This window comes from Ursus maritimus, unplaced genomic scaffold, assembly GCF_017311325.1.
Source record: "Ursus maritimus isolate PB19 unplaced genomic scaffold, ASM1731132v1 scaffold_27, whole genome shotgun sequence".
Lineage (NCBI taxonomy): Eukaryota > Metazoa > Chordata > Mammalia > Carnivora > Ursidae > Ursus > Ursus maritimus.
Genome location: NW_024425230.1, coordinates 21,581,987 through 21,604,689, shown reverse-complemented (window position 1 = coordinate 21,604,689; position 22,703 = coordinate 21,581,987). Strand labels below are relative to the sequence as shown.

General features: G+C 51.3%; 1 long non-coding RNA gene across 3 annotated transcripts; it reads left to right on the top strand.

Moving 5' to 3' along the window:
* The first annotated feature begins 3,740 nt into the window (after positions 1–3,740).
* On the top strand, positions 3,741–20,346 carry LOC103660201. Of its 3 annotated transcripts, none has more exons than XR_567732.2 (5): positions 3,741–4,848; positions 5,615–5,903; positions 9,599–10,284; positions 10,565–10,669; positions 17,631–20,346. It is a non-coding gene; the product is annotated as an uncharacterized LOC103660201 (long non-coding RNA). The 3 variants fall into 3 exon arrangements; XR_567731.2 differs by lacking the exon at positions 17,631–20,346 and adding an exon at positions 11,945–12,497; XR_005838075.1 differs by lacking the exon at positions 17,631–20,346 and adding an exon at positions 11,286–12,497.
* The last annotated feature ends 2,357 nt before the right edge of the window (positions 20,347–22,703 follow it).

Here is a 22,703-nt window from a genome sequence, read left to right as displayed (position 1 = left end):
TCTGCATATCCTCCCCCATCTTCTTCAGATCAACTGTCTGGTCCTCCAAGTTGACGGCCCCCACCTTCAGCCTCATACCGCGTCCACCTGTTCACTCAGGTTCACCTGCACGCCATCCTGTGCGGCCTGCTGCCCTTGTCCTCCGTAGATCCGTGGGCACCAGCAAGCACTCAGAATCAGCCTTCGACACCCACCTGCCCCACGGGGCTCTAGCCCGCGAGGACAGGGGCCATGTCTGTGCACTTGAAGTCTTTATCTCCAAGCCTGGCACGTAGGCGCTCAGTAAATACTCTCCAACTGCCCACTCCTGTATGCTCCCTCTCAGACCACAGCCTCCACCCTGACACGAGAGCGGGACGTAAGCCCCCTTCACCTCTCAGAGCCAACCTGAGTCCCAGGGCTGTCTCAGCCCCATTATCTCTCTGCTCAGCCTGGCAAGAGCTTCCCGTCTGGCTGCCTCCTCATCTCCAGCCCCGTGACACCGCCTCTCCCTGCCCTCAGAAATCAAGAGTGACGGATTTCGCTTTTATCTGTGCGCCTCAGCATTCCTATCTATAAGATGGGACAATAAGCACCCGCCACCACCACCATATCATAGTGCTGCGGAGGATAAAATATGAACTCACACAATTAAAGGACCTGGAATTGTGTCCAGCCCATGGTTAACATTCAATAAATGTCAATTATTGTAAGTGTTATTTGTTGCGTGAATATGCCGTTCTTTCAAAGACAGGGTGGGGGGGCACAAATCTTTAGTAGTACTGTACTTGTATAATGCTCGCTTCGAAATACCAAATCTTAGTACAAGGAGGAATGTTTTAAATCGATCTTATGAACATCCTATTTGCCGGACGAATGCTATATACCCTTTGCAGGTATGGAAATGAGGATTTTACAATAAGCCGGTCCCATGTGACCGTGTCCCAGTGTGGACACTAGATGGAGCTGAGACCATAAGAGTGGCTGTTCAGACCCAGAAACAGCTGGAGAGAGCCACCTGACCCTCTTCGATGGATGCAGCCTTTAGACCGGGCTGGAGGCGGTGCTGGTTGGAACTGGATCCCCTGTCGGAAGAGCGCACTAAGAAGTCTGTCTAGTGACCCCTCCCCGCGGACGACAGACACTGCACATCACACGTCCCTCGCGGCCACCTGAGAGTAAGGCAGGGCAAGGGTGACTTCCTGCGTTTACAGAGGAAGACGCAGCCCCGGAGAGGCTCCGCCACCGGCCCTGAGCGCCGGGCGCGGTGCCTCCCAGTGGCCGGTGCTCCAGGAGCTCCGGAAGCCTCGCGGACCTCGCCCTCCCGCCGGGGACCCCGCCCTCCCGCCGGGACCTCGCAGTGGGGGGCCGGCCCCGCCCCCGCCTGGCCGCGCCCCGGGGAGGCCAATGCGCGCCCTCTCCGAGGCGGGGGCGGGGGCGGGCTCGGCGGGCAGACCCCGTTGCGGGATTGCCTGATGTGCAGTTTTTTAAGGCTTTGCTTGTATCGTTATAAGAAACTCAGGTAACACTGAAGACTCAGAGCGGAAAACGTCCATCTTCAGAGAGCAGGACAGGTAGATGGATCGAGAAAGCTTTCCAAGAAAAGGGCTCATACAATACGTGCTCTTCTGGGGAAAATGTTTAAATTTCACAGAAGGAAAGGAAGCCTAGATGTAACCAAAGAAATTGCCGGCCTGCAAATAATTGTGCCTCTTGTGTTTCTAAATTATTTCCCTAAAAGGAAAGAAAAATACCAAGAGGCTGGATTCCTTTCTTGAAGCTTGTTTCCACAGTAGATGGCATCTCTCGACAGCCTATGATTTAGGATGAGGAAATGAGCTCACCCACTTCCTATCTCCTTCCCCTCCCAGAAGCTGTGACTTCGTATTTTTACATTGTCAAGGTTTGTGCTGTTTGCATCCTGTCCTGAAACCATCCTTCCCACCATTGTCTGGCCCAGTTCCGTGCGCACGTGGGTCCTCTGCTCCCTGCCAGCCCTTTCCAAACGGCCTTCCCGGTCCTGCTCCGAGTTCGCTTTATTTTGGTGCTCCTCCCGCTGCCTTGACTTGGCCTTCAAGGAGTCCATCCCCGGGGGCTGTGTTGGTCCCAGCCTCAGGGTCGCCGCTGCAGGGCTGCAGGGTCGGAAACCTGAACTCTGTAATGGGCGTAGGTGGACTATGACATCGACTGATTTATGCCGGGTGAAACTGGCACAGTTCCCCAGTGCGGGGACAGGCACTACCCTTTCCATTGTGACTCCTTGCCGAACACTGAGTCTTGAACTGGATACGTAGCTGAAGTTTCAGACTCTGGAAATAAGGGAAATGACTGGTGGGTGGGGGTGGGAGAGTACTGTATTCAAGGAAAGCACATGCCAGGCTTCTAGCCCAGGGGACCTCCATGACCACACTTCCCATCTCTATCCCCACACCCACAGTTTTCATCCCTTTGACAGCAGTGCCTGCTCCTATCTTCACTGGGTCCAAAATAATGAAACAAGGCAGACCTCAACCAAACCCCTGCCCGGGAGCCAATCTAGCTGCCCAGCTGAAGTTGGCTGGACTGCCCCAGTCAATCTGCAGACATGGGAGTCAGAAGTAAATGCGTATAACATAAGCCACTGAATGAGGTCGTTTGTTACGCAGCATTGTTGTGGTGATAGTTGACTGACACACTTTCTCTGTCCATTTCCTCTTTTGGGCTTGAGTTGTACTTTGTCCCACAGCTTCCCTTTATGAACCGTAGGGCTGATCTTGCAGCGCCTGCCTTCCCTCTGGTCTATGAGACACTGAGGTGAACACCGTGTCTTAACCAGGTCTGACAACCCAGTGCCCAGCTAAACGGCACCCAAAGTCATCACTCCCATCCGGACCCTCCCCAGGACAGCTCAGTCTGAGTGGAGAGCCCAAGTCCTCTGCTTCCAAGATCTGAAAATTGGACAGAAAGGTTCAGAAGCCCCAAGCTTTGCTATCTACTGCAGGGTGCAGAGGGAGGTGGGGGTGGGGACACTCAGAGCACAGCTGCCCTCCCCGGGAGCATTGTGACCACACGGCTTCTTTCCTAGCCAGGCTCGAGAATGGAAACAGGGAGAAGATCTGGTAAGTTCATATTAAAGGGGTGGGGACAAACGAAGAGCCTTGGAGTCATAGAAATCTCAGAAGGCCAGTTTGCAAAGGTGCTCAAATATCCAGGGGGCAGTGATGGCGCCTTCACTAACATAGTGACGTCTGCCCCAGGAGACTGGGCATGGGAGCCAGAGTTCTGGGCTAGTGAGGGGCAGCTGCAGACCTGGTTTTCCAAGCTCTGCCCACCAGCGTCTTGCTGGGATAATCTAGGTTCCAGCTAACCTAGTTTCCTTCAAAGTTATCATCCAAATCAGGACGCTTGGTGAGAGTGACAGGAGGCGCTGTTAGTAACTGTGCTGGGACAGAGCCTGATGTGGGCTTGGTGACAGAGCATGCCCGCTCCTTGGGCATAAGCAGGGACTGGCAAGCGGAAACGTGTGGTCAGCTTGTGCACAAGGAACAAGGTCTACAGGCGGTATTGCTCCGGGGCCGAGTTCATGGGCTCTGCAGTCAGAGACCTGGGTTCGCACGCGTCCCTACCCATCCTGGCTGTGGAGCTGGCCAAGGAGGTGGTCTCAGTCTCCGCAGCTGGAAAACAGGGATGCAGCTGCCCTAGTGAGCGCTTCCGAGCTGTCACCTGTCATGTTGGCTGTGATTCTTTTTATTAAACCGGTCCTTTCTCCTAGACTCCAGAAACACAACAGAAGGATTTGTTGAGAAGACCAAGCTCACGCTCTACAAGGAGCACGGCACAGAGTTTTCTCAGCACACGGAGGGGTCCTGGCTGGGCCTCCACCCCCTCTCCCGAAGGCACTGGGGTGACTCGCCCATCTGGCCAGGGCGCAGGGGCCACCCTCAGCTCTTTCCCGGTTCCGGAGCCCCGCACGGACTCAGAGGATGCTTAGTCTTCATCTGCTCGAAGCCTGGCCTGGTAAGTCCTGACTCTCCCTCAGCCGGCTTCCGCGGGGCCTTCTTTGCGCTCCATGAGCCCTGCACCTTGCCCGGGCTGGCCTTACCGCAGGGCAGCCTGGCAGGCTGGAGTCTGCTGGAACCCCCCTTCCAGAAGCCAGGCCAGTGCAGCCCCAGGCCCCTGGTGATGCTTGCCTTATCAGATGTTCTCTCCGGGGAGTTTGAGGTTTGAACGGAAGAGACAGAGTCTGAGTGTCACTGAAATTGAGCCCCATTCATGGCAGTGCCCTGGAGGGAAGGTTCCGAGGCCCCTGAGCGGCCAGTATCCTGCCTGGTTTTTCAGCAGTTCTTCCCAGTGTGTGCTGCCCCACCCACTGCCTCCTAGGGGCCCTGGGGTGAAGACTCACCGAGACTGTGCTTCTTGAGTGGGAATCGCTGCAGCTCCGTCTGGTCCCCGGCCTGGATGGCTGTCCTGCCACCTGTCCTCCCCTAGCTGTCCCTGCCTTGCCTTACTCTGTTGGATCAGGCGGTGGCGGTGGGAGCTGGCGAGACACCTCACTTCCTGCTCCAGGTTCTAGCTGTCCCTGGCCCAGCTCTGGGGAATTCCCAGTGTCACACTGTCACACACCTCTCGCCACCTCCCCGGCAAGGCCTGGCAATCACCGGCTCAGGGGAATGCTCATGAGGGATGCACGGACGAGTTTCCCCGCAGGCCCGGGCTGCTGGCCGCGCACGCGCAGGGATGACCTGTCTCACGGAAGGGCTTCCCGGAGGCTGACGCGGAAGGACGCGGAAGGCCACGTTTCTGGAATGTGTTTGAGCCGGAGTCCTTTTGGTGGGACCACCTCGTGAGACTGACGTTCTGTGGAACACACCGCGGAAGGCATGGAAGCAGGTAGGGAAGGGTGAGGGCAAGGTGCAGGGGAGACTTAGAGACTTTGAAAGAACCAAATGCAGAGAGGGGAAACGATGAATTAAAAACCAAAAAAGAGGTGGCTCAGTCCGTTAAGGATCCAGCTCTTGGTTTCGGCTCAGGTCGTGATCTCGGGGTCCTGGATGGAGCCCTGTGTGGGACTCTGTGCTGGGCGGGGAGCCTGCTTGAGATTCTCTCCCTTGCCCTCTGCCCCCCCCCCCCGCCCCCATCTCTCACTCTCTGAAAAACAAAACAAAACAAACCAAGAGAGAAAAGCACAAGAAGAGGACGAGAAGGCGCCCAGCGTTTCCGACATGCCTGTGGTCCCACGCTCAAGGAGGCCTGAGCGATGCCTCTGACCGATCGTGAATATTATTGTTACATCTGTTGATTACCAACATTAATATAAGTGACTGCCCTAAAAAGCCGTACCTGAAGATTGAATGCGAAGCAGAGATGGGACTGCTGCTTGCAAAGAGCGGCCCTGGTGTCCTCCCACTGCCCTTATGCACCTTTACGGCCCCCATGCCGATCAGCAGCCTCTGGTCCAGAAGTTGATTTTTTTTTCTCTTCTCCAATTCAAAATGGTCTGCCTGGTCATGTAGTTTGTGTGAATGTGTGTTGTGGCTTATTAAAATGTTTTGTGGTAAGATGATCATTATTTCCAGGTGACATGATTCCAGACCTGAAAACTTGGAGAACATTTAAAATATATATATATATATATATATTTTTTTTTTTTGTCCAGTTGATGCACAAGAGAAAATCAAATTGCCACCCACAAGAAACAGGAAGAGAACCACGTTGTAAGAGTGCGTCAGTGTTAACGGCGGCGAGCTGGCGTCAAGATGGCTGCTGGAGAACCTGTTCTGACCTCTGCGCTCCAACCCCACCCTCCAAACGTGACCCAGAAGATATGTATTTAAAGGCTCTGTCATAGGACTAGAAACTGCAAACCGATATCCTTCAGTATCAGAGATGATGAGAAATGAAGGATGGTAGAAAATGAAAGGCGAACAGATGGGACTGAGTTGAAGGTAAAAATCTAAACTTAAATGTTCAGAGAGGGTGCCCGGAAGGGAGGGGGCTGGCTTTAGGGGTGCACTGGGTGTGGGGGGAGTGAGGTCCTGGGAGCTGACCGGGTGACAGGTGTGGTGTGGTGAGGGCTTGCTCCTCCCCCATCCACCTCGCCCAGCAGCTGGCGACAGACCCTCTAGCGGACAGCAGAGAGAGAAGGACAAACTGGAGGGATGGGGTGGGACATGGGGCTCATTTCCTTTGTAAACAATGAACCCTTTATCAATAAGATAAAGGCCAACGCCCAGCTGAAAAACTGGGACGGAGATAGGATCCAGCAGTTCCCAGAGAATGACGTACAGAGAACTAATACCCATATGAAAAAGGTTCTGGACCTCACTCTTAATTAAGAGATGCTAATTAAAACAGGGAGATACCGGTGGTTCAGAATTAGCGAAGATTTGGAAAGACTGCAGAGCTCAGGGCTGGTGAGGCTGTGGGCAAACAGGCGGGTGTAAATCAGCACAACCCTTCTGGAGGGCAATTTGACAGGAGCTAGCAAATGGCATTTAAGGGACTGGAAGAAAATATGATAAAATATATTTTTTACATTTTTGGAGTGGGGAAAACCTTCCTAAAGCAAGACACAAAATCCAGAAACCCCAAAGGGAAAAATGGACAAATTCGGCCTCAGAAATTTAAAACTTATGTAGCACTAGAAACCATTTCAAGATAAAAGATAACGTACAGACAACAGGTGCAACATATGTAAAGACCCTAAAATACAGAGAGGCCCTTATAGCACATATAAAGCTTTATATTCCAATATACAAATGGTCGAAGGACAAGAACAGGCAACTCACAGGAGAATTCAAATGGCTGCTAGTTGAGAAGGGACATGTATGCTCACTAGGGATCAGAGAAATGCAGATTTAAAAATTGATAATATCTAGTGTTGGCAGAGGGAAAGGGGTGTTCCTGTATGCCGTGGTCATTAGGTGCTGGTAGAGTCTTTTGATGGCCCATTCGGAGAACCTACCAACATGTAGGTTGGTATTTGCATGGATCAGTCCTTGTATGAGCCCCGCTGCACGCACACATACACACACACACACACACAGACACACACACACCGCCGTTGCCCAGGTGGGCACCTGAAGCTGGAGACCACCATGGGGACACCCGTTGCTGCCGCCCCTGGGAGCCGGATGGATCTGCTGTATCCTCCAGAGAAGGTTCCTTGGCACCTGCTTCTCAGTGTCCCTTAGCCTCACGCAGGTCCCTCTGATTGATGGCATCTTGTGTCACCTGCTCTGGCCCATCTGGAGCAAGACGGGGGACTGACCTGGCTTCCACCCCGGGGAGCTGTGAGTTCATAAGGTGGGGAATTCTCGAAACCAAGAAGGAGTATTCCATGGCTCGGGGAGGCCAAAGTGAATTGGGGACATAATCCTCCACAGTTCTTCACCTCATCATCAGCCCTCCTTTCCTGCTTACACTTACAAACAACTGCAAAACCCAGGAGCCAGCCGAGAGCTGTTTCTCCAAAGGAAAGTGGTTACTTGTGAAAGAGTTTGCTTTGCTCCAAAGCTTGAGGGCTTGCTGCCACTCTGACCAGCTTGCTCACGTACTGATTGCTTGCCTCTGGGTGAGTGCCATGAGAACAAGGGCCTTGTTTCTCTCTACATCCTCAGTACCTAGAACGGTGCCTGGCACATCCCGGGAGCCAGGCTGAGTCAGGTTAGTGAACTGTGTGCACAACGTCCCCTCCCACGTGACCTGCAGAAATGGCAGTGCGTGACTTTCAAGCCTCAGCTCCTTTGGCTAATTGCCTTAGTCTTTGGCTATTCCCAATTTCGGATTCCAAGAGGAGGAATCCAATCGGTCATCTTATCTATTTGTACCAAGCCATCCCTTGTCAGGAGGGCCTGTAAACTGGAGGCTCTGGGGAGAGGTGTCTGCCGGCGTCAGTCCGTCAGAAGGGGCTGCAAGATCCCAGGTGTGTGTGGGGTGGTGACGTGTCTAGTACAGTGAGGTCACATCTCAGCTGAGGATGGGGTTCTAGAGTCTCCGTGTAAGACGTTGTGCCGTCTAGTCAGTTACTCACGAAACTCCCTTATGTTACCATAAATTTCTCTCCGGTACCGCATCACCCAGGAAAAATCCAGGGCAGCCGGTTTCCCTTCTAAGTGGGGCCAGATGGATGTTTCCCTGGCGGAGCAGCAGGCCCGGCTGGATTGCCTTGTGGGGCGTGTGGTAGGGAGAGCACACGTGCAATGCTCACAGCCTCAGAGGCACAGGGGTCCCATCACACCTTGTTCCTGCTGCTCCCTGAGGGGCCCTGAGCACCTTCATTGTCCTCCCCCCACCCCGCTTTCTGTTTTCCTCTTTCTCTTCCCTTTTGAACACATACATATTACGAGGTTTGGTGCTGTTTTTAAACATCCACTTGCTCTTACTGGATTTACACATGAATTGTGTAAATCTGAATAGAAGTCTGAATAGAAGAGCAAGAAAATGAACCTGATTCCAGCGAGAAAGCCCCGAGCGCAGAAGTCGAAGGAGAAAGCAGTGAAATCTTGTTGATGACCCTGTTCTCCGACATAGATCTCTCAGATGAATGGAAAGAAGATTTTAGAAAACAGCTCTTACCTATTGTGGGGGTGGGGTGAGACAAGGACAGTGCAGGGGAGCTGGGGGCCATCACCTCAGCTTGTCACGGAAGCTACGGTTAATAGGATTACAGGAGGCTGGACGATAAAACAGAAGAGAGACAAGAGAAACTTTTGTGGCGTGTGGGGGACATTACTGGAGAGAGGGAAGGAAAGCTGGGGACCGTGCCAGACTTCCAGGAGAAAGTGTGAACATACAGGGGAACAGAAAAGTCCCTGAAATTTCTGAATAAATCAAGTGGAACAGAATCAATCATCAAAATGTGTTTATTTTCTCTCTCCCTCTCGGTCTTTCCTCCTCTTCCTCCCTTCCTGCACCTTTCCCTCCTCTCTCCCCGCCACCTGCTGTCTGTCACACACACACACACACACACACACACACACACACACACAGAGGCAGAGAGTCTTGTCTGTTTTCTTCACGGCTGTCTCCCCAGAATTTAAAACAGTGCCTCGTCCAGAAGCACCAGCTGGCTCAGTCCCATGGGCATGTGACTCTTGATCTCCAGGTCCTGAGTTCAAACCCATGTAGGGCCCAGAGCTTACTTTAAAACAAACAAACAAACAAACAAACAAATAGGGGTACCTGAGGGGCTCAGTGGGTTAAGCATCTGCCTTCGGCTCAGGTCCTAGGATCGAGCCCCGAGTTGGGCTCCTTGCTCGGCAAGGAGTCTGCTTCTCCCTTTGCCTCTGCCCCTCCCATGCTGCACCTGTGCCCTCTCTCATTCTCAAATAAATAAATAAATAAAATCTTATAAAAAACCAACCAAACAAAACCCTAAACAGTGCCTAGCTCATAGTAAGCCTTTAATATTTGTTAAATAAATGAAAGACTTTATAATGAACTGAGACAGGTCATCTTGCACTAATTAAAATGAGAAGCCCACTAACCTTCAGATACAACTTAGTGAGATCCCTAAACTTGATGGAAAAAAATAAAGACTTCTCCCAAATTTTAAGCAGCAAACACAAAGTTAAATAATTTTCCAAAGTCTTGATATTTTCCAAAATCTTGATAACCAAGACAGCTTTGAACTTCACAGGGCAACAGTCACCACCTGAGACAATAGAATGAAAATCACAGAGTCCTTGAGGGAATGAGAGGTCCCAGGACTCCTGAAGCTCAGAAGACAATGGGAGGAAATCTCCAATGCGAACAAGGAAAATTGGCCTCCTGGGGCCACCTGCAGAGGGACAGCACTTCCTCCCTCCACCAACGCCTCACCACCTCGCCTTGGGAACACCTTCTGAGCCCTGCCCACCCTGTTCTTTCTCCCAGGCCTGGAGTGACAAGTGAAGGAAGACTGAATCAATGCACAGAGCAGGGTTGGCCTCGCCGCTAGGACGTTGGTGGGCCTGGCAGGGCAGCCTCGACCCTCCCTGGAGGCCCACTGGGGAGGTCACGGCCCACTCCGGGCAGCTACAGCCCTGTGACACTGCAGGCCCCTTGGCCCTGGGTGGTGACTCACAAGACAGTCTTCCCAGAACCTGTGATCACTCTGTGCCCTGGGGCAGGCTCAGGCTGGGCACCCGTTCACCCTGGCAGAGTTGGGGCAGGGACCCTGGAGGCCGTGGAGGGCTTCATGGTGATGACATCATCAGAATCCAGCCAGCATGTCTGTGTTCGTTGTGAGGTGGGACGGGCAGGCTGGTGCCTCTCCAGGACCCCTTGTGGCCTCCCTCCAGAGCTCAGCCCCTGTGGACGTGGACCAGCCTTATGCTCTTCCAGGTAAGCCAGACCAGAGGTGAGCAGAGGCTTGCCCCCCGCCCAACCTCAGCATGCCTGCAGAGCAGGAAAAGCAATGGAGAGAGCACCCCTGAAGCCCAGGGCCTCAGCCCCCTGCTCTCCTTCCTCCTCCCCTGCCCGCTGTGGCCTCGTTCCATCCACAGCCCTCATGTGTACGTCCCTTGCCCACCCTTTCAAATGTGTTTGTTGAGTACCCACTATGCGCTACAAGCTGGTGGGCAGACGTCTCAAAACGTGTCATTGTGGGGTTGTGACTCTGCAGACGTGGTGACCAGGGCAGATCTCTACACAGATCAACCATTCCCGGCTCTCCGAGACTCCGGAACATTCGCCTTGGACACATCACCCGCCTGTACACAGTAAGAAAGTAAGCAGTACTTTTTGTACCTTGGGGACAAAAATAAAAACCCAGTCACTTAAGTGTCACTCTTACAGACTTAATGACTAGGGAAAAAATACCATTGTCTGAACAAAGAGACATATTTGGGGAGTTTTATTATACTGACTGACATGCTTAATTCCCAGCCCTCTGGGGGAAAGAAAGCACCGAGTGTTCCCCCCACCCCCCACTCCACCCCAAAAAAGGATAAAAATAGATTACCAGAACAGACACAAAACAGCAGCCCCAGCTCCCTTCCATGCCAAGCACTGTCTGGTGACTGACTCACCCAGGGACTGTACTGAAAGGGACAGAGTCCCATCCATCAGGTTAGGAGAAAAGGATGAAGTGCCCGCTGGTGGCGGGGCCGGCTCGGGGATGCTGGCGGAGAGGAGCCAGGCCCGCGGGGAGGGGGATGTGTGGGGAGCCAAGGCCAGTCTTCTGTCCCTTCGTCTTCTTGGTCTGTGTGTCTGTCTCTCTCTGTCTTGCTGTCCCTCTGTCTCCTGGTCCATGTAGGTGTCTGCCAGCTGGCCTCTCTGAGGACACGAGATCTCCCCTCTCTGCTTGCCCAGAGCATCTGCTTTTCCTCTCTCCCTCTTTGCAGAGCGGCTTTCTCATCTCTGCTGAACCATGACGGTTCTTTTCATGACCCTGACACGTTTGGTGCCTCTACTAGCTGACCCCGTCTCCAGGTGTCCCAGTTCTGAATTCACAGAATCCGCAGGACAGAGAGGGCTCTTGGCTCAGCCTCCGGGGACTTCCTCTGGGTCAGCCGTCCCGGCTCTCCTGTGGCTCTGGGAGCATGCTTGCATGGGCGTGGGGCGGGGGACAGCAGGACCCACTCTTGGGAACGGCGGTGGATGTAAGAATTCTCAGCTACAGGGGCAAACCCTGGGGTTACACCTCCAAAAAGTCTTCTATGTTACAAATGCCACAGAAGAGGTGTTCTTGGAAATCTCTGGGGCGGGCCCCACGTGTAATGCTCCCTTTTGCAGGTTTTATAAATATATACAAATTTCTAAGGCTTAAAAAAGACATATCTCACATGTGACTATGAAATAAAATAGTAACATAGGTCCCTGTTCTACATGATTCGGGCTGAAGTCTTTTCTAAATGCAGCAAATGCATTAGCATCTTTGCGCGGCCTCTTCCTAATTTAAAGCTACTATAATTGTATATCATGCATTGACATTGCTGAAAATCTGCGGAGAAACTTGGCCTGGGAAGGACCTAACCAAAACATGCCGTTTCCTTGTGTTAAGATGGCCAGAATCACGTATGAAAAAATCCTCCATATTGTCCCGAGACAGCTCTGGGAACCGTGATTCTTCCTGCGCGCCTTACCGAGACCTCCACCCCCTCACCTGTCTCTGGAGGACGGGAAGGCTCACGTGCAGCCAGGAAAAACCGCTCAACACCCACAGCTTTTTAGATGTGGGTCAGTGACAATCTATAGGGTTCAGGGAACACAGCCCGGGGGAGAGACTCCAGCCTCTTCCAGCTTCTGAACGCCCAACAAACTGCAAAAGAGAGATTCCACGTTACAGAAACGAAATGCAGCAAAATTCTCCCTTCCTGAATCACAGAGAGACTAAGTGTTGTTCAAGTGGCCGCATTTGGCGGTTCTCCTCTCACTTCCTGGGCATTTCTTGAAACCATGGTTCGTCTAGTTTCCAACGGGGCTGTCACAGTCCCCGGGATGGGTGGTACCCACCCGCCTAGCCCCAGCGCAGTGGCTCTGAGTTGATCCCTTTCAGTTATTGTCCTAATTTAATTTTCATTTGGTCAGTTGTATAATAAATATTGGTTAAACAGCAACAGTGCCCTGGTTCAGCCCCGCAAAGTTCACATTCTTAAGGTAGTTCTTTTGGTATTTACCTCCATAATTCTCAATGAGGAGCTCACATGATTATTCATTGGTGTTTCCATTTGAACCATCCTTTCCTGATTCCCGACCTCGTTTGGCTGTGGAAGTCGAAGATAAAGCTCTTATCACACACCTCTCCCCCTGCACACTACAACACCCACACGTAAACACACGTCTCCCCGTCCCTTCCCGTCCCAAGAGAATTCTAGCACAATTCTAATTAAATCTATAGGGTTTACATTATTCTGACTGCCGAAGATGCTGTTAATACCCCACCCGTCATGGGAAGGGCACCTAACCCCACGTGGGGGGGATGCGGAAAGATTTCTGGAAGAACTAAGAGACAAAAGTGGGAGTTGAAGAACAAGCCTGAGACAGCAAAGGGACGGGACACTGAGAGCTGAGAGTGGGCTGAGGGATGGAGAGGGGGCTGAGGGGTTGGGGGGCAGTGGGACATGAGCTGGGATGTCAGCAGACGTGGGAGCCACAGGGGAGTTCAGCGCAGAGCAGTGTCACGGTCAGATTGTATTTGAGAGCCATGCCTGTGGCTACCTTGTGAGGACGGATGGAAGGGGCAGCCCCGAAGCAGTTTCCCGAGAAGAAATGGTGCAGGTCTGGACCGATCAGTCTGGGAAACCCCAGGCACCTGACCGGCACAGATGCCAATCATGGGAGTAGAGAGAAGGAGTAGCTGGCTTCCAGGGGAGATGATGAGCTCTGGTTTGGACACACTGAGTCTGAGAGGTATCTGTGGGATGTGTGGGTCTGCAGCAAGGAGGAAACAGCAGGGCTGGAACAGGGTGGAGAAATGTATTTTTTATTTTGTTTTTTTAAGATTTTATTTAGAAAGAAGGAGAGAAAGAGCGTGAATGGAGGGAGGGGCAGAAGGAGAGAGAGTCTCTAGCAGACTCCCCACTGAGCACAGAGCTCAATATGGGGCTCGATCCCAGGACCCCGAGATGATGACCTGAGTCGAAATCAAGAGTTGGCCGCTTAACCAACTGAGCCACCCAGGTGCCCCCCAAGAAATATGTTTTTTAAATAGTTGGCTTCAGAATTTCTATTACAAATCGTACTAAGCGTTTGTTTTCGAAGGTGAAACCCCCACTCCCGAGGGGCTGGGTGTCAGCAGACCTCAAGCTTCAGAGGCCAGGAGATTCTTCAGGTGATGGGGAGGTTTGGGAGTTGCCACAGAAAGACGAAAGGTAAAGCAGGGTGGGCAAGATGGTGGGAGGCTGGGCAAGGCCTAACGTGACCGCTGACCTGGAACACGCCCACAACCGTTGGCAGAGTCTAATAACCCCGCAGTGGGGTATGATCACACGGTGTGGGAAACCAGAGAAGAGGTCGCATTTTTCATTAGTGTCCACACAGTGCGGACAGACAGGCAACACGCAAGGAAGCCAGATCCCAAGAGAGTCCCGAGAGTGTCTGGAGATCAGAAGAGTCCTGGGGGAGGCCTCCGCACTCCACCAGTTGTGATGTAGGCCGTGCACCGAGATTTCGAGGGAGCCCCTTGCTGAATATCCCAGGCTGACACTGAGTGACCAAGGCCCCCGGGGCGGGGTGGACACAGAAGGGAAGAGGTGCCTGGGAAGGTGGTGTCCCACACGCTGAGGAAAGGGGGTGTTTCAAGGAAGAAGAGGCCGCACATGTCCAACGGCCCTGGGAAACCAGGAATGCTGAGGCGGAACAGCGTCTGTTGGGTAGCGTGGCGAGGAAGTGGGTGAGGTCCCAGGGGAGGGCTGCCTCGGTAGGTGGGTAGAAATGACAGATGTGGAAATACAGAACGGGAGACAATGCTTTCTAGAAACTGGGCTTTGACGATGGTCCAGGAGCCCCTGTGGTTCCAGTTCTCCAAAGACCTGAAAACCCTATGACACTGCCATGCAACTGTATTGTTTGCTTCCCTTTCAGGAAAGAAAAAATATCTGTTTATGATTCAAAACCCCACCAAGGGCTCCCCTCTGCTTGTGTGCTCTCTCACTATCTCTCTCAAATAAATAAATAAACTCCTAATTTTTTTCACTTTTTTAAAAGATTTTATGTATTTATTTGTCAGAGAGAGCAAGCACAAGCAGGGGGAGCAGCAGGCAGAGGGAGAAGCAGGCTCCCCACTAAGCAAGGAGCCCGACTCGGGGCTCGATCCCAGGACCCTGAGATCATGACCTGAGCCGAAGGCAGACGCTGAACAGACTGAGCCACCCAGGCGCCCTGAGAGGGAGTTTTGAAAAGCTGCTGTGGGCAAAGGGGGAGAGCTTCCCAGGGAGATCTACTGGGGTGGCATGCCAGGGAACAGGGGTCCTCACATCCATGCTCCCCTTCTTTGTGGTGGCAGAATATCAAACGGTCCCCCAAGGACCAGAAGCAAGGGCTAGGATTTTGGTTTTGTTTGTATGCTTGGTGTTTTGTCCCGCTTGGCCGAGTCCATCATGTTCTGGGATGAACAAGAAGCCCCGACCACTGCCTGGAGGAGTCCGTGCTCTCTGCAGCCTGAGCGGGGCACACGAATGCTGAGGCCCGAGGGCGACATTTCCCGGGACCCTGGACTCACTTGCGCAGAGGTTCCAGCACCGTCGATGGCCCAGTCTGTGGGGTGCCACAGGGCTCCACTGGGAGGGAAGCAGGGGCCTCGGCTCTATTAGGGAGATGGTGGTGTCTGCACATGGCCTGGCAGTTTTGCCCCACGCAGCATTTGTAATATTCATAGATACGGCTTTTCTTTGTATTCATCTTTTTACAAAGCTTTTAGGAAATATCTACAAAAAGGCATTAAGACTAATACAGAACGCTCATGTCCCTATCACCAAGAGAGTCGAAGCCCCCAGAATGTCCCTCGCTGACTGCACCCCCTCCCCCTGCCTCGAGGCACCTGCTACCTTGAGTCTGGGGTGTATCCTTCCCACACTTTCCGCCACAGCAACCCAGACGGGATGGCCCTGTCTCTCAGTCTCGTTGCAGGCGGGTGAAGGGGTTGCCTCTCAGCATTGCAGGAAGGAGTAGGAAGAGAAATCACAGCAGCAAGAAAAAGGACAGGAAAGCTCTAGCAACAGAAATACAGCAGTTGCATGGGGCATCTGCTCAGTCAGTGGAGGGTGCAACTCTTAATCTCAGGGTTGTGAGTTCGAGCCCCACATTGGGGGCAGAAATTACATAAAAATGAAATTAAAAAAAAAAGAAAAAAGAAAGAAAGATGGCAAGTGCAGAGAGAGAGAGACCAGAAGCTCTCTGTTGCTGATACGTCAGCTCTGACACAGGAGTTACAAGTTTAGTGAGTGGCCATCTTAGGACACAGAAGCCTGGGACAATGACAAAGTAACAGGGCCTGGACCGGGACGGACCCCTCCCAGCTACCTGTGGTAAGGCTTCACTGAGGTCCAGGTGAAGAGGAGCTCCCAGTTCATACCAGAGCGGAGCTGGGGCAGGACAGTGCGTTGTTTCCAGAGGGGGCCCGGTGTCGTCTGGCTGGTCAAGTGCACTCAGCCCATTGCACAGTGAGGGCTCCATGTTTCCTACAAGTCGAGGCTCAGATGGGTCTGCCCACCAGGCTCACATTTGGCTCAGGAAAATCAAGTACAAGCCCTATTGGATTGCTGGGCTGTCTTGGAGCACTTCCTAGGGGACAGATGAATGAGAGGCTGTCAGTTGACATTTAACTACGGTTCCAAATTTATCAAATGTCTCTGTGCAGTACGTCCAAGCCAGCCTAGAGGTGGACTACACCCGGTGGCCAGAGGGGCTGTGGGCCTGCCGGCTGTGCTGCCTGCACTCTCCTCCCGCCCCACGCTGGGCGCCGGCCACCCGCCTGGATCGTGCCATCACTTGCCTGAGCTCCTATCAAGAGTACTTTTCTGTTTGAGACGCCTTTCTCCTCTCTTTGTTCTCTGTGCGGGTCACAAGGTGTATTAATCTGCTTGAACTGCCACAACAAAATGCCACAGACTCAGTGGCTGAAACAACAGAAATGTATATCCTCCTGGTCTGGAGGCTGGAAGTCCAAGATCAAGGTGCCAGCAAGGTAGACTTCATTATGAGGCCTCTTCTCCTGGCGCGTAGGCAGGGGGCCACCATCTCAGTGTGCTCACGGGACCCTGTCGCTGTGCACGCAGGTGAGGGGCAGGGGGAGGAGAGATCGAGCTATGGTGTCTTTTCTTCCTACAAGGACATCAGTTGTGCTAGATCAGGGCCCCACCCTTATGACTTCATTTAACCTAAATTACATCCTGAAGACCCTATCTCCAAATACAGTCACATGGGGGTTAGGGTTTTAACACGTGCATTATGGAAGAACACAGCTGAGTGCATAGCACACGGACGCACAACAACCGCTCGTAATCTGGTCTGCAACTCCACAGAGAATTGAAAAAGAGTCAACTTTCTGTAAGTGTTAGAAATGTTCTGTATCTGTGTGGTGGTTACGGGGGGGGTGCATAAATTATTTGAGGTACAGACTTAAGAATTGTATGCTTTGCTATATGTGTGTTAACACCTCAATAAAAAAAATTTTTTTAAATGAGCACAAAGAGAAGAAAAGAGAATCCAATTAAATCTTTCAGGCCTTTGGGAATGAAGAAGGTAGCCCATGGTGTCCTTAGGCCAGGAATTGACACCAAGGCTTTAATGTGCAGGAATGGAAGGAACTTAGCTTTTATTGAGCATTTTGTTTAGTCGGGGTAGTTTGGGTTATAGGAAAGGGAAGTCTACTCACCGTGTCAAGTAGGAAGAGTCTTATATGAGTCCAAAAGACTCTGAAGAGTAAGGCCTCACAAGGGACAGAAACTGGCTTATTCCCTCATTGCTAACTCGGTCTCGCTGTCTCTCTCTCTCTCCCTCTTGGTCTCTGTCTCTTGCTGTCTATCTGTCTCTCTCTGTCCCTCTCTCTGTCTGTCTGTCTCTCTCCCCCTTGGCCTCCCCCCCCCTGCCATTTCCGTCTATGCCTGTCTATCTGTCCCACTTCTGTCTTTGGACCCATTTCCTCTTCTTTCTCGTGGTTCCAATATGGCTGCCACAGCTGTGGGGTCAGTATGCGTCTCCCTCCTCAGCTCCTACCATCAACTATTCCTTCCCTTTGTGTCTCTTAGGTCAACGTCCTGAGAAGGGTTCCAGCACACCCTTTTGAGCCAGTGTCCTGATATAAGTGAAAAGGCTGCCCTTGGGTCCAACATCTGCAGTAGGAAGAAGGAGGTCGTGTTGTACAGTTTGAAGTTACGTACAGTCCAGGTCCTGGGTTAGAAAAACCCATTTTCAAAAAAGCTGTGGAGGAAAAGGTGACAAGAGATGACTTTCTGAAGAACGGTAAGTTTTAAGGATCTCCATATATATTTTCTTGTAATGTTTTTAGTTTGGGTCTCAAGGGAAAGCTGGTCAGAAACAGTGAGTTGGGAAGTGTTCTCTTTGGTTTTCTGGAAGTGTGAGTGGAGAACTGGCATTCTTTCTTCCTGAAGGTTTGGTGGGATTCACCAGTAAAGCCATCTGGGCCCAGAGTTCTCTTTGTGAGAGGGTTTCTTAACTATGAATTCAATTTCTTTAATAAATATAGGGCTATTCGAGTTATCTATTTCTTCCTGAGTTGGCTTTGATAGTTGGAGTATTTTGAGGAAATTGTCTGTATCAGGATACCTGGGTGGCTCAGTCGGATAAGCGTCTGCCTTCGGCTCAGGTCATGATCGCAGAGTCCTGGGATTGACCCCTGTTTTGGGCTCCCTGCTCAGTGGGAAGTCTGCTTCTCCCTCTGCCCCTCTCCCCCGCGTGCTCTTGCTTGCTCTCTCTCTCCAATAAATAAAAAATCTTAAAAAAAAGAAAAGGGAAATAGTCCATATCATCTAAATTACGGAATTTATTGACATATAGTTGTTCATAGTATTGTCTTATTAGCCTTTTCACATCCGTACAATCTGTCATGGTGTCCCCTCTCTCATTCTTGATATTGGTGAATTGTGTTTTCTCTATTTTTTCCCTGGTCAGTTTGGCTAGAGGTTTATCAATTTCATTGATTTTCTCAAAGAACCAGCTTTTGGCTTCATTGGTTTCCTTTACTGTTCTTTTTCCGATCTCGCTGATATCTTCTTGGATCTTTACTATGTCCTTTTATTTGCTTCTTTTGGATTTAATTTATTCACCTTTTTCTAGCTTCTTAAGGTAGAAGCTGGGGTCAGCGGTGTGAGATCTGTCTTCTTTTCTAACATAAGCATTTAGTGCTATGAGAACACAGGTCTCTGATGACAGTCCATGACTTGAGCACTGGATCAAGTCTCATCTGAGGCCACTGGTTCTCGACTCTGGCCACACATTAGAGCTACCCCATAAGCTTCTAAAAATACCCATGCCTGGGTCCCACCCCAGGCCAGTGAAGTCAAAATCTTTGGGAATGAGCTCCAGGATGAGTGGTCTTCAGAACTTAGCAGGTGGGTTTAAGGGGCAGCCAGGATGTGAATCACCACCGTTCCAGGCTAGTGTTTCTCAAACTGTAACAAAGGCAGGTTTTTTTTTTTTCAGTTTTATATTCTTGTTATCTTATGAAATGATACTTTGTAACATACAATAAAAATGAACCATGTGGTTTCTAGAAGTTTCCCTCATGAAAAGTGGTACTTCTGTTGTCTCTTAAATCCAGGTGTTCTCATTATTCTTTATTATTATCAACAACAGAGGAAAGGAAGTTTGTACAAAGAGGATTAGGCACACAGTCATTTCAACAGTATAGATGCATCTTACTGTGGAACAGTAACAGTTTGTGGACCGTTCCAGGCCACGGACCATGCTTTGAGTAGCACTGTCTAGATGTCTTCACTATGGGAGCCAATAACTTCTTTTTATTGTTTAAACTTATTTAAGTTGGGTTTTTGGTTGGAAGAGGAAGATTCCAGCCAAAGTACCCTCCCACAGACATATCCATCTATCCGCAGTCACCTCTTCACACGTCTCTCTTTCTCTCTCTGGTTTGATGATGACTGTGTGATCACCGTGTACCTCATTCTGGCTCCCTTTCTGGAGTAGAGCCAAGACAATGCAAACTTCCTTCCCGCCATTGTGGATAACGCGAAAGAAAACTGAGAACACCTAGGTCTGAGAGGCAATGAAAGCACCATTTCTTTTTATTTTATAAGGGAGAACTCTAGAAGCCACAGGATAGCAGATACAGATTTTAGCATATTGGCATTTTTTTCGACACTCCAATCATCCCATGTGCGAGCAAAGAGAGCTCCTTTAGGTTGCCTCCTGTGTCCTTTCGATGCACCCCATGGGTCTTTGCTACCTCCCTTGCATGACCGTTCCAGCCTTGGGATAGCCATTTCTCAGAAGCCTTGGCTCCTTTCAGTGGAGAACGGTATTTAAAGACTAAGTTCTGGGGCACCTGGGCAGCTCAGTCAGTTAAGCATCCATCTCTAGGTCTCCGCTCAGGTCATGATCTGGTCGTGAGATCGAGCCCCGCATTGGGCTCCACCCTCAGCACAGAGTCTGCCTGTCCCTCTCCTTCTCCTTTCCCTGCTCTCTCACTCTCTAAAATAAATAAATAAAATCTTAAAAAAAAAAAAGGACTAAGATCTAGGCAAGATATATATGGTTGATCCTTGAAATAACGCAGGGGTTAGGGGCACTGACCCCTGCACTGTCAAAAATCCATGTAGAACTTTTGAGTTGCCTGAAACCTAACTGCTAATAGCCTCCTGATGACCAAAAGCCTTGCCAATAACATCAACAGTCAATTAACACACATTTTGTGTGTTGTATGTATTATCTAGTATTTTCTTATAATCAAGTAAGCTAGAGAAAGGAAAATGTTATTAAGAAAATCATAAGAAAGAGGGTCACCTGGGTGGCACAGTCGTTAAGCATCTGCCTTCGGCTCAGGGCGTGGTCCTGGCATTCTGGGATCGAGCCCCACATCAGGCTCTTCCACTATGAGCCTGCTTCTTCCTCTCCCACTCCCCCTGCTTGTGTTCCCTCTCTTGCTGGCTGTCTCTCTCTGTCAAATAAATAAACAAAATTTTTAAGGAAAAAAAAAAGAAAGAAAATCATAAGGAAGAGAAAATACGTTTACAGGACTGGACTGTATTTATTGAAAAAAATCTGCGTGTCAGTGGGCTCACAGAGTTCAAACCCATGTTGTTCAAGGGTCAACTGTATACTTTATAAACACCAAAATTACATGGTTTTTCAAAAGATCTGTTTGTTTAGTTGTTTTTGGTTTTTTAACCATAACTAGAGTCTTTTTCATTAAGCCAGTTAATGACCTGAAACCATCAAGTCACTTGGGATTAAGGGTTGGTTTGGATGAGAGCAGTTTCTCAACCTTGGCACTGTTGACATCTGGCGCTGGAAAATTCTTTGTTGTGGAGACCGTCCTGTGGTCTGTAGGATGTTCAGTAGCCCCCCTGCCCTCTACACACTCGATGCCAGTAGCCCCCTTCCAGCCATGACAGCCAAATATGCCTCCAGACATTGCCAGATGCCCCTTGAGGTGCCAGAATCATCCCCCATTCAGAACCACTGGGTAGGCTCTGGGATTCTATGGGAAGCGTCATGGACCAACCAGAGAAAACCTGGCCCCGATGGGACACCTGTGGCAGCTTCCTGCCTCTACTCCCCCCGCCCCCGCTGTGGGCGTAGTCAGGGTAATGGCTACAGGATAAAACAACATTTTGCGAAGCCATCTGACCCGCCAGGAGTCATCGGCGCGAAAGTGAGGCTCAGACATTACGTCATGGACGGCCCCGCACTGGAGCCACATGTCGCTTTCCGCTGTCTTTGCTGTGCCGCATCGGACTGGACGGGCTCAAGCCCCGAGGATTGCTCAAACTCTCTGTGCTCCCACCAGGCTCCTTTTCACGCTAGCTCTGTTTAAGATCTCTCATTTTACTGTCACTGAGAGAAAGTCCCACTTAATTCATACCAGATGCTGAGTGAGTCGTCGTGAATCAATACAACATCGTCCAAAAACCACCAACATGAATCATAAGGACAAACAGGGCTTCTTCCTCTCTGCAAAACAGTGACTAAAATAGTGTTTTTCCCTTTTAGAAGAAAAAAAATTTTACGAGGTTAAGAACAGGCTTAGGGCGGCCCGGCTTGCGTCACCCACGTGTCAGTGGGTGTGAAAGGGTGAAGCGCGTGTCCCCCGTGAGACAGTGATGAGGCCTGCAGCTTCAGGAGGCGAGTCTAGACTGGGGGTCCAGCCACCCCCTGACGCTGTTTTGCAGCTCTGTTTGCAGCAGAGACTCAGAGCGTAGGAATCTCCATCAGGGAGGAAGGGGCTCTTGGAAGCTGTGGGGGGCCTTCCAGGAAATGAGCATCCAGACCTCTCTCCCGTCGGGCTGAGGAGCTCCGAGAGCCTGCCTCTACTTCCCTGGATTCTGGCCTATGGGCTTTGGAACTGGTGTCCATCCGCCCTGCGGGTGGAGGGCACTGCCCCCCCCCACCCACCCAGGGCTCGCTCTCCTGGGACTCTGACCCTTGAATGGAAGGAGGAGAAAGCCGAGAAGAGGTGGGGGCTGACCTGTCCTTGCAGCGGCTGGTGTGAGACTGTCAGTGGGTTTCCACTTCTGGTCCCCAAGGCCTCCCTGGTTTCTGTCCTTTTCAGAGTCGGTTCTTCACCTTCCCCCTCATTTTGTGAGGGCCATGTCCTTGCAGTGAACTCCCCTGCGGTCGGGACCAGTGTCTGTCGCTCACCACACAGCACCAAGGGCTTGTGTGAAGGCACCTCCCGCTGAGAGCATGTGGGGCTAGAACCACGCTCGATGACATTTATGAGGTGCAAGTTAAGAGGTCTCCCCTCCGTAAGGCAAAGTGGGAGTCATTGAATTGGGGACCTCCCTGCACTTACTGCGTCATCCCCGGCCGAGGACCTGGCCCATGGATGTGGGCCAGTGAGGGTTGCTGACGCGGGGCTGAGGCCTCCAGCAACAAAAGAAAATGAGCCTATTAGCAGAGAGGACCCCAGTGCCACTCCGGGGCCCCGCCATGCCGTGCTGGGGGCCTGGGTGCACGGGCTTGGCCATGGAGCCACTAGAGGGACCTGCTAGATTCCCCCCGGGAATCTGTCCTGGCTCCCCCTCAGGACCCTCCATTCTCTTACAGGTCACCCGTTGCTCTCTCTTGCCTGTTGTCTGACAGCCCTACTATGCGTCACCTAGCTCTCCCCCTCCTAAAACGAC